Source organism: Accipiter gentilis, chromosome 5, assembly GCF_929443795.1.
Source record: "Accipiter gentilis chromosome 5, bAccGen1.1, whole genome shotgun sequence".
NCBI classification, from domain to species: domain Eukaryota; kingdom Metazoa; phylum Chordata; class Aves; order Accipitriformes; family Accipitridae; genus Astur; species Astur gentilis.
In genome coordinates, this window is record NC_064884.1 from 15882771 (window position 1) to 15900370 (window position 17600).

Genomic DNA, 17600 nt, shown 5'->3' on the forward strand with positions numbered 1-17600 from the left:
GTGCTTATATGAAACAAGTTTTCTTTCCCTTCCATTATATTTCTTTTTATCATTAGCTGTTGTAACTGAATATTGTTGCTTCTATAAAATCAAGTCCTCCTTCAAATCTCGCTGAGTCTTTGGCCATAATTACATTGCAGCAGTGAGTTCCACTTAGCGTTCCTCCCTCAGGGTTTTTCTAATCACCAAAAACACCTTCTTTGTAGAAAAAGAAAAATCAGTCTTTTAAAACAGTGTTTCTGTTTAAGAAAAATGAACTGAAAAATCCAGGATGGACTCTTCCTGTCCTATCTTTTCAAATAAACTCACATTTGGGAAAAGGCTTAGTTTGGAAGATGTCATACAGAAAGATAAAAGCTTTGAAAGTTTTTATTAGAAACTGGTTTTTATACTTAGAGAACCAAACAAAAATAAATTATCAAAGAGACAGCCTCCTTCTTAGAGACCTCATCATCTAAGTTGCAAAACTGGGGTAGGAAGAAGAAGTTTTGCCCCACCAGTGTTGCATCAACGTCAAGGTTAATATTCTGCAAAGGAATTACAATAACAAGGAAAACTATCTCAGAGCAAGGAAATTAGGCAACAAAGGATACAGAAAGACTGGAAGCTCCATATTATAGACATATAGATTTTCTAATTCAGTATCTTCTCTTCTAGCAGGGCCCATTCCAGCCATGTCAGAAGATGGTTCAAGATACTTAACAGCAGGGCAATTTGTAGAAAAACGTGCCTGCTTTCTGCTGTTCCATCTGTTATATTAAATATATACACATGCGTGCACACATACAAAAACCACTCTAGGTGTTTTGGTTTGCAATACAGTAGGGGTTTTCAAGCTTTTTGGAAGCCAGCTAAACTGCTGACTTGTTTGCTACTTTGTGGCATAAATTCTTCTGGCTAATAATACACTGGAAAAGAGCGTCTCCTTCAGTCATCTCTAAATCAGTTGCCTTTCATTTTATTGGGTGCCTTTAAGTTATTGTAGTAGAGGATGACCAGAAATGCTTATGCGATCTTCATGAAATTTTCATATTTTCTTCTATTTCCACGGCATTTTAAGAAACCTTTTTTTAATTTAATTTTTTCACTTGAAATTATTCTGTCTTGAGTACTTCAACAACTGATTGAAATTTTATTGAGAGGCAGGGAGGGAAGAAAACAAAACCAATTTAATCATATCAAGGGGAAGCAAGTCCATTTTCTCAACCCAGAGAACTGTCTTCAAGCTCACCCCTGGTGGAAGGTCCATGAGTTTTAGCACTGCAGGTGAATGATTCTAGCCCAGAATGATTTCATCTATCTGAAAAGGGAGTTAAGTGTTCGTCAATTTTGTCTAAACTGCCAGGTTTTCCTAGAAATAGTGTTCCAGGTTTTCATAAGCCTGGAGACATTTTTGTCATTTCAACCTCGTTTAGCTTATTATATCCTGCCAGCCATGTCTAGATAAACTGCAATGAGGGCTGCTGCCTCCATTATAAGCCCACATCTACTCTGTCAACAAGACTTCAGTACCATGACCATTATAAAATCCCTAAAATTTGATCTGCCATTGATGATAGCAAGTCTCAATTTGTGGGTGCTAGCCTGCAAAAATGATCTACAAATAGCATGTTTCAGGCTGTTATTTTGTATCCTGCAGGATTGTGTTCAAGTCCTCTCTCTTCCCTTCAGTGGGAAGGTCATTCCTCCAGATCAGAAATTACTATTGCTCTAAGTGACGTGGGGAACTATACCAGAAGCTTAATTTAGAATAAAAATACGGGCAGTAGAATAATGTTTCATGTCAATTTATTTTCTGTGAGTTGACAAAAATATTAATTTCTCACTGAGTTGGAGATAAAACCAGTTCTTAAGAGAACAGTGTATTTGGTAATATGTTTCTTTATTGTTCAAATTGGTGGATCAGTCCTCAAATGATTCGTGCTTTATTTTTAGCAGGAAATATTCTCTCATTTCCTCCATTGCCTCTTTTATATCAGCAAAGTGCTTACTGACCACCTTTTTACAGCTTTTATCTTCACCAAGCTTTCCTGAGATTGTAACTGTTCAGTATTACAAATCCATGTTTCCTGGTATTGATGAATCTGGCTCTTGGAAAGTGTGAGTTACTGTGATTAGCTATCTGATTAAACCAAGAAGAAGAGCTGCCTTGAGGGTTTGAAACAAGTGCCCTTTAGAAGATTTAATTTCATGATCTCCCTAATCACTGTTTTGTAAGTTCAGTGTACATCCTACGCACATCTTTTAAATCAGTGCAGATTGCATATTGGTTTATATTGTTATCACAAATTAGCAGTACAATATCAGTTTCTCTGATGCAGGGAACTCTGAACAGGAATCGTTTGCATTTCTATTTGAGCATCCTGGAGACAAATATAATGAAATGAATAGCCTTTTAATTTAATTGGCTTCCAATGTGAGTCTGAGAATAGAAAGCACAATACATTGCGCAGTTACTGTAGAAACGGTTGAGGTCAAAAGCTCTGCATGCAGACCCTACATTAGTCACTACTGCTCTTGTGCAGTAATTTTTTTTAATTCTCACCGCATCTCCATCAGACCCCAGGAAGCCAGATAATTCAGCGTTAGTATTCCAAGTGGAAGTGCTGGGTCATTTGTCACTGGTCAGATCTTGCTATGGAATCCATTTTAAAAAAGCTGCCAAAATGAAAAACTGCATTGTATCAGTGCTTTTATATATCAGCCACAAGAATAAGATCGGGGGGGGGGGGGAGAAGAAAAAAAAAAAGAGAGGAAAAATCTGTTTCCTTCTCATAGAAGAAAAAAAAAAGAGAACAAGGCAAGGAAAAGTGGTACAAAAATGGTAACAGTCTGCCAAGAAACCCTTTTTCAAAAACATCTTTCTATTATAGATTACAGACAGTTAAGATTTATGTGCTATTTAGTGGAGCCAGCCTTGCTGAATGCAATGAAAGCAAAAGGGAGATAATATTGTGCTAATATTCAAAACTCCTACACCCTTTTGACTGTAGAAATAAAGAGATACAGCTCTTGTAAAACTAGCTAGCCTAGGAGTTCATCAATGAACACATAAACCCTTCCACACAGTGCTAAATGTAGAAAAGGGATTTCTTTACTATTTTTGGACTGGCTAGTGCAAGATCTATGCTGCTGCTTCAGCTTGAATTCATTCATCTGTCTGCAGAAAAGTTTAGAACTCCTCACCTGTGTCCAATCCCATATGCTTATGCTGGTACAAAAACTGACACAAAACACTTGCATATGTAGCAGACTCAGCTGCACAAAGGGGATCACATTAACCTCCCATTTAATTTTTGGACTGCTGATTTTTAAAAGCACAAAAGTTCTTTTTAGGAGGTCTTACATGAACAGTTCTTGGCATTTTTAATTTTCCTAAATTATTATATGTAACTATTATTATTTGCTGAAGGAGATGGAGGAGGTAGTACTTCCCAATTAAAAACATCCTACTGGTCGGTGTTCTTTCCAAGGAGGCAGAGGACTTGAGTTCAGCTCCCCTCTTATCTAGAGGCAATTCAGTCCCTTGCCTTATGTCTGCATCAGGTGCCCAGGCTGTGTGCAAGCTCTGGCTCTGTCTTCCTCTTGTGCGAGCCCAACTACTCTACAGAAAAGCCAGATAGATACACTGGGCCAAAAATAGGGCACAAGCTGGTGTGTGATTTTGTTACCTGGTAGCGAAGACACTTGGGAAGGACAGGATCTATAAGCAGTCTGCTCATTTTTTCTATATTGCTCAGCACTAGCAGGGAAGCAGTACTGTGAGCAGAGGTTGAAAGCCAGGTTCCCCAGGTATAGACACAGTCATTGGGCTGTTTGTAACAGGGTGGTCTGCAAAGAGCAGCTCCAGTGGGCAGGGGTGAGGCCTCCCCAGTAAAAGGAAAAAGAGGAGATGGTTGGAAGACATTTTATATGGTCATCTCTGGCTCTGGAACGTCTCAGAAGCAGAAGCATGCAGAAGAGCTTTAGGTAGTGCATGTTCCTGTGTGCAGATAATGGAGTGGCATTTTGAAACAGTTTGGACATGGCAGTGAGGTTTTTTGGGGGGCAAGGAAAACAGACCACAAGCTTAAATCCGTCCTTCAAAACACAAACACCCACCCCACCCCACATTTCCCTTGTTGGCCCTATCAATGCAAGAGGACACTGGACTTTCAGATCAGTTTGCACTCACAGCCTGACTCCCTGCTCAGGAGAACGAAATGCAGCAGTTTGCAATCCAGCTGCTCCTGATCACATTAAGTAGTGACACCTGAAAGCATAGCCTGGCTGCTCAGGGATGCTTTGTCTGAACTAAATCTTATAGTGCAGTAAGCCATGTTAATGTTCTATGTAGATGTTCACTGGGAACTAAAGGCATTGCAGTTTGATTTAAGTATAGAAGTATTTGAAGTGCGTACCTGCATTGAGTGCACAAACCAGTGCTCAGGAGGTTTTTTGTGCTATCATGGGGAGGTTGTCCTGAGCAAACATGCTATTGCACGTTTTGTGAAAATTTGACAGCTAATGCACCCAGGCGAATTGGATGGGTCCTACACACATAGCCTACACTGTCCACTGTGGAAACAAACTCTGTTTAATTGTGATCAGGCTGCTGTGAACAGGTATCCATAAGGTGGACTCATGCAGGTTGACTCCTCTGCCTTGAATTTAAACCCTTAATTAGCTTGAATTGATTTCTCTCAAGTACCCTCATGTAGACAACCCTCAAATCAAAGGGATTAGCCTCCAGTTTAACTCTACTGAAAAAGCTAATTGGGGAGAAAATGAAAGGAAAACATGAAAAAGGGGATATTTAAGGGAAAGCTTCAATGCCCTGGTGAAAAAGAAATGTTATCTAAGGTGAATTTGACACAGGTGGGGTGATACTGTGCCTACATGGTAACATTACATAGCATCACCTACTTTTCAAATGGTTTCTGTATCTGCTGTTTCACCAAGTCCAAAAAAAGAAGTATTTGTCACTTTAAAATACGTTATCACTCCCAGTAAAATTGTGTATTTCTCCCTCTTTGATAACTGATATTCCTCAGATAATGTTGGAACTGGAAGCAAAGCTTTTCCTTTTCTTAATATTCAGCTCTAACTATTGAGAAATTCTGATCTTCTGTTGAAGAAGCCAAGCTTCACATAATACTATTTCCCCTAACCTTGACTAGTCCCCTATTTCTAAGTACTCTGCCTTTCAGAGGAAATCCTGGGGTAGGGATCTTTGAATATTTATCAAGTGGCATAAGGTAACTGAGTGTTGTAGCCTACCTGTAGAGAAATGCTCTCTGTAGAAGCAGATTTGATAATTATACAGAAAAGAGAACTTGTTTTCCTGCAATGTAAAATGATTCACACCTGGCCTGTCCTCACTCTGCAGTATGCTAAATAATGCATGCATTTTCTAAAGGATATTAAAACATGGTGGTAAAAAAATGAAACTGAGAGAGGAGCTCATATAATGCACTACGTCAGGGGAAAAAAAAGTCTGTAAGTATAAATGGAGAATGGCTGTGTCAGCCCTCATGGAAATAACACATTTCTTTCATAATCTCCTGATACATGGAACAGGCAGTTCCAAAGAGCAGCTGTCCTGATAACTGGCTTGAAAACAAAAGGAGGCTGAAAAACAGTAGAGCCTGCTAGCTGTAATCTGCACAAATACCTAAGCACTAGGAGATTGTTTCAAAGCATGAAATACAGCAGTGTGTGCGTGCTAGGGTGGTGAAGCAGTCAGCAAGGAGACTATAGGTGGCACCAAGCGGGCCTGGGGGAGAGTGCTGGTACTGCAAGGGTTAAGAGTAGAGGGAGGCATTTCTACCAGGACCTACTGCAGACTAATGAGTAACTGGTCCAGATGCAAATCTCACTTCACCACCACCTGAGTGATTGAAGAAGTCTTCCCTACTCCTTCCTTTAAGTCACTGTGGGTTTTTTGTCTTGTGACTTCAGACTCCTAAATCCAGTCAAACTAATTCTGTTGGAAAAAAATAAGTATGGGCAGAGAAACATCTCTTTCTTCTAAAATCAGCTTTAAACTGGAAGATAGCACAACTACTTTATTGTGGTAAGTCTCCAGGCAATGGGTGGCGTGGCAAGAATTACAGTGGGATTTCTTTCAGACAGTGTGATGTATACCTCCAAAATCTTTGCTTTGCATGTTGATATTTATTTTGGCTTTTTCCTCTTCTTAGCATTCCCCTCGCTATATGCCTAGTTCTCTCGGCTTATCAGACTGTGTTCTTTAGGATGCCTCTGCAGCTTCATGGGCCTTGGAATGATTCACACCTTGCATTTCCCAGGGAGTAAGGACATTCCCCAGGGGTGCTCTTGTCTCTGCAGCAAGTTTAATACAGGCTGGCCGGCCTTGCTAGGAGGTATTGTGATGGTAGTGCTTGATTGCTGAGGGCTGGGTGGCCAGTGGAACAGCACAGGACTGCGATGGCTACGTGGAAGTAGGGTTGCAGCAGCAGAAAGTATGAGGAGTAGGGCTGAAGGCTAAGAAAGGTGGAAAATGCTTGCAAATAAGGCAATACATTGGTGGCTTTGTCAAGAGTGCTGTTGGTAGGAGGTTGGATCAATGAATGTGCTCAATAGCTGCTATGCATCTTTTATGAGCGATTCCTTCCAACTACTAGGTACGTTTGTAGGCTACTGTTTCACTTTTTTAGGAAACTTGGCTATCCTGTCAAGTATGTCCCTTTCATGGGGCATTTTTCTTGCCTGGAGCTGTAAAAAATAATCGTACCAGGTCATCTGGTAAGAGTCTCTGGTCATGCTTATCTTACAATATGAACATGAGAGGAGTGACAATGAAAAGAGAAGGAGGGCACCTTAACCTCCTAACACACCACCCTGTAATGCCTCTCACAACCCCAACCTAATTATTTACTAAAAAGGACAAATTCTGCCTTCCTGGTTTTGGTACTGTTCCTGGGAACAGCTGCTGCTCTCCATTGAATGAATGCCTGTGTTCAAATTTGCAAAGTATCCCTCGTCCTCTGTGGCATATATGCATTCTGTAGATTTTGTCCTGGGAAGGACGTGAAAAATGTAACAAGGCTAGTGCATAGTGTAATCAAAGATTTATAAATAACCATGTATTTTTAATGCATATAAAGTAATAAGAGCTGTACAGTAAAAGCAGAAATGTGACATTAAATGGTTGCTTCTGCCAATTTTCCACAAGGTATTATCAAAGGACTGTTTCAGCAGCAGGGTTGCAAGACTGCATCCTCCAATAGGAAGACAATGATTTGATCAGGCTCCAGTTAAGGCCATGGGCCTCCTGTGCTTGACGGCCTACTCAGCTTCTCTTGCATAACTTTAAAAGAAGCTCAGCTGGTCAGACCAAATGGCCAATCAAGAGATGTTTTGTAATGGATCCTTTTATTTCATTCCCATAACTGACAACTTCAAAGCCAGTATTTAAAATAAATAAAAAAAAAATAAAGGTGGTTGTGATCAAAACAGAGAGGAAGCATTAGTGCAGGATGGATCTGTAACCCTCTGGCCCAGGGTACTGCTTGGCAGACAAGAAATTTTCTGCCCCTTCTTTTCATATAGATCTTCCAGTGTATTAATCTTTTTTCAGTGTTTTCTTTTTCCTGAGCATCCCACTTTCTCCTTTTGTAGTTAGCTCCAGAGATGTGTATTTTCCCTTATTAGCTGCATCAGAATTTCCTAAGGTTAGGGGAACTGGTGCTTCTGGGGAATTACTGAATTCAAGTTATTTGGTGATACTTCTTTCAGTTTCTGCAAGCCTTGCAGGAGGGCTAAGGCATATATCATTTCATTTTCTGAAACGTTTAGGTCACCAATTTGTGTTCTAGCCTGGCAGTGTTTATTTTCAAATTGTATATGAACAAGTGTAAAGATCTGCGAGTATAATAAAATCAGTGTGAAAAGAGACTAGGGTTCATCACAGGATTTCTTGCAAGTTAATTGTTGGAAGCATTGGCATACAATCTGGCTTGCTTATCAAATTGATTAAAATGGTTGGAGCAAGAGGCAGTGTTATATCTAAATTCAGTCAGATTTGTCTTAAGAAAAAGTTTGTTTAGGGAATGTAATGAGGAATAAAGTAAACGCGAACAGCTGGTATCCTGCCATTTTGTGACCTGCCTTAAATGGTCTGTTTGGAGAATTCTGTTGGTGGGAAAGGTCTGATATGTGATGCTTTGCTGAATGCTGCTTGATGTATCCTTTGTGGTGCCTTCTGTGGCCTAAATGAAGTTTTGGTTCAGCAGTTACAATTTGGGGAACAAATACCGATTATTTGGTACCCAAAACATGCCAGATATTTTCTAGTTTTGCACTGATTTCTATTATTCTATTCTTTGCTTTTATGTATTCAATGATAAGTGTTTTGGAGTAGCTGCAGTATCAAAATTGTTAATTTTCTGCCACTCAGTACGTGTGCTGATATGCCCCCCAGCTTTTCCTCTTTGGAGCCCTGGCATCCTGCTTTGCTCACGTGTTTCCTGTGAGAGAACTAAGCCTGCCTGCGTGGCCCTGGCTCGTTTCTATTTGGCCTGAGAAGCTAATCTTCACAATTATTGTCGCCAATTCAAGCCCATCCAAGTAGCTGGCTTTGAGAATATTTGAAATACTGCTGCCACTGTTTCAGAGACCCAGATGTACTAGCCTGAAACATTTATGCTATTAAAAGAGCTGTGAGAAATTTTGGATGAGGCTCGTGTTGACTTTGCAGCCAAGATTTCCCCCTTTCATTACAAGACTAGCTTTCAAACTTTTGATCAAACCATGGACTAACAGGTTTATTTCCCCTACCCCCCAAAATCTAATTTGCAAATATAATCTTCAACCTGCGACTCAGACTGCAATTGCTGCTGATTGGAATAGTGTGAGGGAAATCAGGCTGTATAGTTCTTTCTTTGATACCATTAAATGAAATGCCAGCATTAGTTAAAATATCCACCAAATGCCACAGGTTTATACCTTAAGTGCATTATTCACTAATTGTTCTTTGGTATTTCCCTGAGGGTGGAAAAGACTTTAGTCAGAAAAAGAAGAAACAATGTTCTGATCAATCACAGGCTTCTTGAATTGCAAATAAGAATCAGCAACCAGCTCGGTAAACATGTTCCCACCAGCCTCTAATGCTGGTCTGTTGAGCTTTCGGCAGCCCTCTAATGTCATCCTCATGATTCTTTACATAATGTACATGCTGAAATCTTTCTTACTCTTTTCTTTTTTCTTTTTTTTTTTTTTTAAATACTGCCAGTTAGTAAATATAAGAAGGTGTGAAACTGTATGTAATTCGTCCCTTGTAAAATGATGCTTTTTAACTTGTAGAGGCTCTTGAAACAGAGATGCGTTACCTTCTTATCGGCACAATGCCCATCATGTCAGAGCCAGGGTGACATGTCACTGACAGAAAGCTAACATAAAGTCTTTACTGCACCTGAGTACAAGCAGTTATTATCTTTTTTTTATTATGATAAAAAACTAGTAGTGGTCTAAGAAATGGTGCTAAGCTGCTGGTGTAGTCAAGTGCCTAGTTTTTTTACAACTATCTTGTAAGAATGTGAATATGCAGCTGGGTGTTATCTCCCTTGTCTACTGGAGAACACTGTGATCTTAAAGCTTTAGTGTCATTGAGGCCTCTGTGACACAGCTGTCATGTTGGGAGCTGCTAGAAGGGACTGTCTTTGCTGCTACAGAGAGATGCTGCTGGGAACATCTGCAGCTCCCCATGGTCTCCTCTTGCATTACAGAGGATTCTCAGATGTTCCAGGCACAGAACAACAAATAATGCCTTGATCCCCCAGGGTTTTCTTATTGCCATCTGAGAAATCATTTAAGAAGTTTCTGCCATGCATTTGAAACAGAAGCATTCAGTGAGTTGTGTGAATGTTCCCCCCTTTGCCTCACTCATGATCAGATTGAGACTGAATGCCACCTTCAGAATTATGCTTCAGACAAACCAAAGCCATTGAAGTTCTACCTGGATTCCTGGTGGAAATGTAAAGGACTGTGAGAGATGCAAAGAGATAGGAAAACCTAATCTTTTCTTCTGTCTGTAAGTTGAAAAACTTGATGTAAAGTTGTGTGAGCTACTGCTTCTGAGCAAGGCAAGCTTTGTTTAGTGGTGCTTTTTAGTTAGAGATGTGCTGCTGATGGTTTTGATTCTGTTGAGAACTGGCTGTTGGAAAGGGCTAAAATGTTTTATTACCCTGCTTTTGGATAAGGGCATGTCTAAATGGAAAGCCATTTGGGAAAGGACTGTTCCATGCCCTTCATTTTTTGCTTAAAACGTTTGGCAAAATTAGATTTTATTCTTGACTCAGCAATAGATAAAGAATATAATGAGATAGTGACAAGCAAGTTGTGTGTAAAGTGATTACAGTTGCATAGCTTTAAGACTGTTTTCATACAGGTGTCTGTTATAATAATTTAGTTATGCTGTGCTTCCTGATCAGATTTTCCTAGAGATCTCTGCTGTATGCAAACATAAAAGAACTTGGAAGCTGCTACACCTTCCAAAATGTTAATGTAAACACGTTACATGTGTAGGACTAGTGAGCATTTTCTAGGCCAAATGCATATCAGTGTGATTAACTGATTAACTAGCTAACAATCAATTGCTATTGGTCTTGGGCAAGTCTGTGCCACATGGGTTTGGTTTGCAGGGGTCATTTAGTGTGGCACTTGTACCCTCTGCAGTGGAGGTACCTCCATCTGATCTGGTAGCTGGTGCTCTATTTTCAGAAATGGGCAATAAGCACTTCTAAGGAATAATTTCCCTGACCAATTTTAGGCAATTACCATAGAAAAATAGTCCATGATCTAGTAGCACTTCTCCCTACATAAAGCAAACCCAGACTTCTAGTTCAAATATCAAAACCTGCGTGGATGAATTCTGCCTCTGACGTACTTTCACAATCTCACCAGACAAGTAGCGACAGAATGTACCCATTGGTGATACAAACATTAGGAACACTTTTCTCCTGCTTGGCCTGGGTGAAACATCTGGGACTTAATTTTAATCTTTTGCCCAGTAGCACAGGACATTGTGCCCAGGAAAGGCTTCCACAGGAGTCAGGTTCCCAAGAAATGTGGGTTTTGGATGGAAATAGCAACAGTGCTAGTGCCAAGAGGCTTGTTTCAGGCTGGGTTAACTTATATTTTTCCCCTAGCTCATTCATGGATGAGACTAAAATCGATGATATCTGGGATGGATTTGTGTAGTTTTGGCTCTGCCCCTCTTATCCATTTTGCTCAAGTGATGAACTGTGCAGCAGTTCTTTCTTAGCAGGGGAAAGGCAACTGGTGGTGTTGTATACAGTGATCACTTGGCACTTAACTCCTTGCCAAGTAACGTAATCAGTCATTGCAAGCAAAGCTGTGTTGCTATGTACTCATTCATTTTGTTTGCTTCAGTGTTCGATTGAAGAAAACAAAGGGTAATATGCTATTAGAGAAATCGTGTAACCTGGCAATTAATAATATTGCTCATACAGACCGTCTTGTGTCTTATAACCAAAATGATGTGTTAAGTTTAAGGATAGCCCCAAACTTTACTTTGCGTTTTATTTTAATGTTCCTTAACCCTCCTGCGTAAATACAGCTCTTGAATGATCACAACAAGAACATACTGAATGAGGACTGAAACTTCCTCATTAATATCCAATTTTGGTACAATAAAGTGTGGTATTAATGTCATTTATGATCATGTACTGTTGTCAGGGCCCTGACATATCTGAACATAACAGCATGACTTTTATAACCTTGTTACAAAAAGCAATTAGGGGCAACATCCAGCTCTGCAGTTACGTATCACGTGGAGATGTAAGGAGCTTCCAACAGCGAATTTAATTAGCGGCAAACACAGGGTACTCGGTGACCTGCCGTGCAGATAACACAGTTCCTGTCCGGCAATATCAGTCCGTTTCTATAAAATGGTACCTAAACTGCTCCGATGCTGGACCCATGCATAACTGACAGGCTTCCAAGGAACTGTGGTTGGAAACTTGCAACCTGGAAGGCTGAATCAGGAAATGCAATGCCGTAAATCCAATCTTGTACCAAGCAACACCATGAGCAGCTTTAAAAAGCTGAGGAATAATCCAGGAGGAACTACATGCTAATGCCAGCAGTTACCAGACATTTCTCAAGAATGTATAGAACAGATTTTCGTAATCAAAGCTGCACTGCACAGAGTAATAAAATGAGCTAATGCTTCATATGCGTTGGTGCATAAGGTTAAGGAGAGTCATGACATACAACTTTGTGTGAAAGGGAGTCTGGAGGACTTGTATTGGCTGTGATGAAGGAATTCCTTATTTGACATTGAGGGGACATTAAAAATGAATTAAGCCAGACCTGGTTTTGTTAAGGTTTGCAGTGCTAAATTCCAATCCTCTGAAGTGTCTGAGGTTTCAGAAGAAAGCTTGTTAGTTACCCTGCACATCTCAAACTAAACGAGCTGATAATTGAAGCCATGCTCTGTTGGGATGTAAATGAGGAGTAGATGAGACCTGCTTTTTCAGGGTGAGAAAACTGTGAGCATCAGCAATAGAGCGCTATAGTAGCTGGCCTTTCCTGCAGACACAGAGCTGGTGCCAGCACACTAAGCATAACATCCTGACCCAGCTGAGGCGGAAGACCCCTGAGCTTTTCCCAGCTGAGTGTCCCTCGCCAGCACAAACTTCATGGAAAACATCTGGAGACACAGACCAGGCAGCTGCCTGCTAACAGGTAGGGTCTCAGGAGATGTAGGTTGCCTATCTATCCCCAGTGAATTGCTGAATAGCTCTCCGGCTGCTTTGGAGAGCCTTGTGGCATCTCCACTGTAGAGCAAGCCTAATGGTGTTTGCCCTGCTCTGCAAGGGGCTGGGCAGCCCCATGAGAAAATGTCTTTTGGTATTTCTGTGGTCCCATGGAAGAACAATACCTACCATGAGAAGGGCTGCTCACATTTTGCTGCTGGTTTTCTCTCCTGCTCCATGCTGTATGTTTGTTCTGAATGCCTGTTGGGTTTCACAGTGTGGATGCAGTCTGCTTATATCCATTTCCGAATCTGACTGTGCCTAGTGCCTGACTTAGAGCCATTGCTGCTGTGATGATCCTGTTGAGATGCTTGCAGGGGGTTACTTGCAGGTAGCTAACTTTGAGTTTGACCTAGAATAAGAGTAGAGATTTTTTAGGATTGTTCTTAAGTGTAACCTAAAAATCTTCAAGCAAGAGGTGCAGAAGCAGCCAGAAATGAGCTATATGTGTGCAGAACCAAAAGGAACAGGATTTCAAATAATATATTATTTAATTATTATTTAATAAAGAAATTGGTAATAGATGGGTTCCCTAATTCTCATCTAAGCTGACTTTCATCAGGATAACTACCAAGAATAACTACCTCTGAGAAATGTAATTCAGCTCACTTGCATTGGCATGTCCAGACTTTCTGAGGCTTGGATCTCTCCAGCAGCCTGGGAGCAAAGCAGCTGTGTTTGTTTGAAGCCATAGACTGGTTTAGAGCACTTCTGATCTATCAGTTCACCTCCACCCTTTTTGCACCTCAGGAAAAAAACAGAGCAACTAAAATCTTCTCGGTGTAATTTTTAGCTCTGCACTGCAGCCAGCAAGTGAAAGGCACGAGACAGCCTCACAGACTGCTCCCAGGTCCAAACATGAAGCTTGGAAACTATCTATAGATAAATACAGGGAGAAGGATACCAGCAGGGCTATGCAAGATTTCTCTTCAAGTCTTTGTCCTGGTGTCGGTTTGTTCTGTGATGTTGAGTGAGTAACTTCGTTTCTTTGGCTTCATATCCATCTGTAAAGGGACAGTCGCAGGCCTTCATCTGCTTAGCATGGCTGGGGTGAATACTGCCATTTTAAAGCTTGCTCTGTGCTCTGACCTGCCCTTGGGGAGGACGTGTGGGTGCTGACAGAGAAATGGGCAGCAAGGCATTTCTTGTTTGGTTTTAGTAGCGCTTGGCTGGACTCATCTGTCTCCCAGTGGCAGGAGGTGTTTGCAAATACATATGTGTGCGAGTGCTGGGATAAGGTGTGTCCTGCTCCATATGGTATGTGCAGATGTATGTTGGCAGGTGTGAACTGTGTAACTATATTTGTGTGCACTGAGGATGGTTTTGGAAGAAGAAGGAGGCTGCTGAGAACTCTGGCTAGGTACTTGCTTTTCTTGTAATGTATTACTTTAATTTAAATTCACTTTACAGTCAGTGCACATGAGAATTATTTTGAAGGTTTAATTTGCTAGCTGCTGAAAGCAATAAGGTGGCTATCAACAGAGAAGAAATAGCTTGGCTGTTTGTTAATGCTCTTGGGCTGTACTGTAAGTTCTCCAGGCAGCTGTAATGGTAGAGGAGCAAATAAAGCATTGTTGCTTTTAGAATCATTTGTTTTATTGTATCAGTAGTTTTCTGTTTCTAGATATTTACACATAAAGTATTTTCTAGGGCAGATAGCTGGGGGAATCTCTGGATTCTCAAAAACATTCAGACGGAAAAGCTGTTAAACCATGTAGAAAACATAATGTTTGGTCTCTTATTAGTGGCAAAAACTTCATTACATTTAATATGTTTGGATTGGTGCTAATTTTCTGGCCATTTTGGTCAGCAGAAACTGTACAGAATTGCCTATATTTGTACTGGGAATTTAATTCCTTAGGATGGTGAGATTTGATTTTATCTGCTACAAGCAACCATCTGGAGTAAGTTTATTTGTGTTACGTGGCTTGCATGTATTTATACTTCAGACTGAGATCCCTTAAATTGAATTCTCTGAATTTTTACATATCATATAAATGACATTTGCTTGCAACACAGTGGAGTGATTACAGTGAATACTAAAATGGCAACATTCTGCAGTAAAAAAAAAATAAAAAATTACAATGTAAAATGAACATTCATTTACAACATAGTGTAAATTTATACTATTTAATGAAGTGCATTCACTGTGCAGTGAAATACTTTTTGTGCCTATTGAAATACAATTACAAAGCACTGAAACTTATAACATTTAACAGAGACATTCTGTTACACAGTAAAAATTGTCATGTTTGTTAAAATTATATTTGATAGAGTGAAATAAACATGGTCTGTGCATATGTTTATTTCTCTATATAGATAAAATTTTTAAAAAAATGATAAGATTACATCAATCTGCTCTAGACCAGAAGTCCTATACCTGGGCTTATTCAGTATCAGTCATGTTCTACCACACAGCAGTACATCATTAACTGTTTCCTTGTGGTTCAGAAGTTGCCTTCCTCGGCAGGGGTATGAGGGGACACGCCTTGTCAGGGACCGTGATTGGGTGTAGAAATTTCTGGAGCAGGTCTCGCATGACAGATGAGCAAATGCTTTTAGCTGGTAGGTTAACCTTCTTACCCATCTGCATGCAGTTGGTGGGACCAGGGGACGCTCCTGCATCTCTTAAAAGGAGAAAGAGGGATTGACCAAGAGGTTGCTTTACAAGCAAAGTGGTCTCCGTGTGAACAGTTGTGTACAAGTTCTCTCTAAGGAGTAACAGATCTCTGGATAGACATTATTTTGCCAGTATCCAAATGGAATATATTTGTTGTACTTGTCAATAAAACCCTATTGTCCACATGCTGGACTTGTTCTGGGGAGGGACTCCTCCAGCTCTTGCAGAAATGGCTGCAGCAAGTAATGCTTGTGGTGACAGTATAGCTGGGGACTATGTCATTCTCACAGGTGCTGGACATGATTGAAGCATAGAAGGAACACACGTTTGTTCCAAGCCCAGTACCGTTCACTGCCATGAGAGAAGGCTGGTGACACAAATGCTTTTGTGCTCTCACCACTATACCTTCCATAGACATATACTGAGAAAATGTGTATATTCTTGGACAGATTCAGAAATGTTTTTTAATAGTATATGACTGGTAATTGCAGTGCTTCATTAGGCCATAACTGTGCTAGTGAAATACAGGGTTTCTGGCTAGGCCTTTCGGGGGTTGTTCCGGACAGCCATCAGCCATGCTATTGAAAGTAATTTTTCCTTTGTTTGCATGCAGTCTTCCTTTGATACTCCTCAGCTTTACAAGACAGCTTAGGGAAAAATCTCCTGGAGATAGCCCCAGCCATCAGGCTGTACTGGCACCACAGCTCCAACACCAATCCTTTACTGGGGTTGGCACTGAGGCTTCCTGGTGTGACCTACCCCACGTGGGGGCTTCCTGGGGGAGGCATGAATTGCTGCAATCCTCAGGCCGCTCCGACTGATTCTGATTGCAAAACCTGCTCATTACGCATTGCACCTCAGGCTCTGGAGAGCACTGGAGGGTGATTTAAGATCTCTTCAGCAGATGGTGGTAGGCAGACATTCACACACATTGTTGGGGTGCAGGTCTGTGCTCTGGAATCACTGGTGTTAAATTAACGTATTTATTTGCTGATACCAGTGTGGCAATCCTTACCTTTCCACAGATCCCAAAGAACAGGCAGGTTCTCACTCCAAGAAAAAAGATTAAACAACCAAAATTATGGTGCTGATCATCAAATAGTGCAAGATGCCTTTTGTCAGTGCAGATTCTGACCTGCTTTCTGTTTGTAGCTGGTATTAAATTCCTGGGTGAAGATAACCATTTACTGTGGTTTACATGCCTGTTTCTGTTCCATAAATGTAAGGAGACTTGGCTCTCTTGGGCTAATAACTGATCTGTCCATTTCTGTGTTCATCTTGGCCAGGGAAGTTGTCACATAAAATAAATGCAGTAAAGATGAAGCTGGCTGTTCCTTCTCTCCTTTTCAAAGGCCATCAGCTCACTATGTTGCCGAATAAAATGTTAAAACTTGATATTCTGAAATAACAAAATCTGGTTTCCAGTTGCCCTTTTTATTTTAAAAGGTGAAAACTTGCTATTTATTCCAACCAAAATGTTGGTTCAAATTGAATGGGCAAGAGGGTCAAGAAGTTGCCTGGGTTAATTTGTGGATTTGCTGGTACTCATTTTCTCTAAGCTGCCTGTACATTGCACAGAGCAGCTTGCCAGGGCTCCCCTCTCTAGTCTTTAGGCCTAGATGCACAAAAATATTTGCTCTCTGCTTTCAGTTAATTTTCCATTTCACCTCAGTCCCTAGCTTTTTTCCTGGGTAGTTCTGGCATATATATTCATTATATATTCTCAATAATGCTGGTCTTGACGCTCAGTGACCTCCTTGGCTGTCTCCTTGTATGCATGAGCATGAGCAACGCGTAGCAAGGGAGAAGTGGAGGACTCCGGGGAGGCAACTGGGATGGAGCTGATAGATGGAAAGGGTCTGGGGGAAAGCGACAGAAAGTGGGTGGGCGAAGGAGCTGCACCCACGGAGGAGGAGGGCAGGGGAAGTGAGAGGATGGGCTGGAAGGAGGGCACAGGGTGCCAAAGGAGGGTGAGAGACCCTGAGAGGGCATGTGGCATCCAGGGCATTGAGAGCTGGAAGGGGTGGGAGGGGAACCAGCCCTAAAACAAAGCTATTTGAAGAAAAGCAAATTTATGAGGAAAGCAGGAAGAAGGGAGGAAGAGAAAACCGTGCAGAGGCTCTGCATGGATATGGCATTTCCAGCCTGAATGTCTGCAGTTGGCAAAGACAAGGTTGCAGGAGGAGGGCAGGGGCATG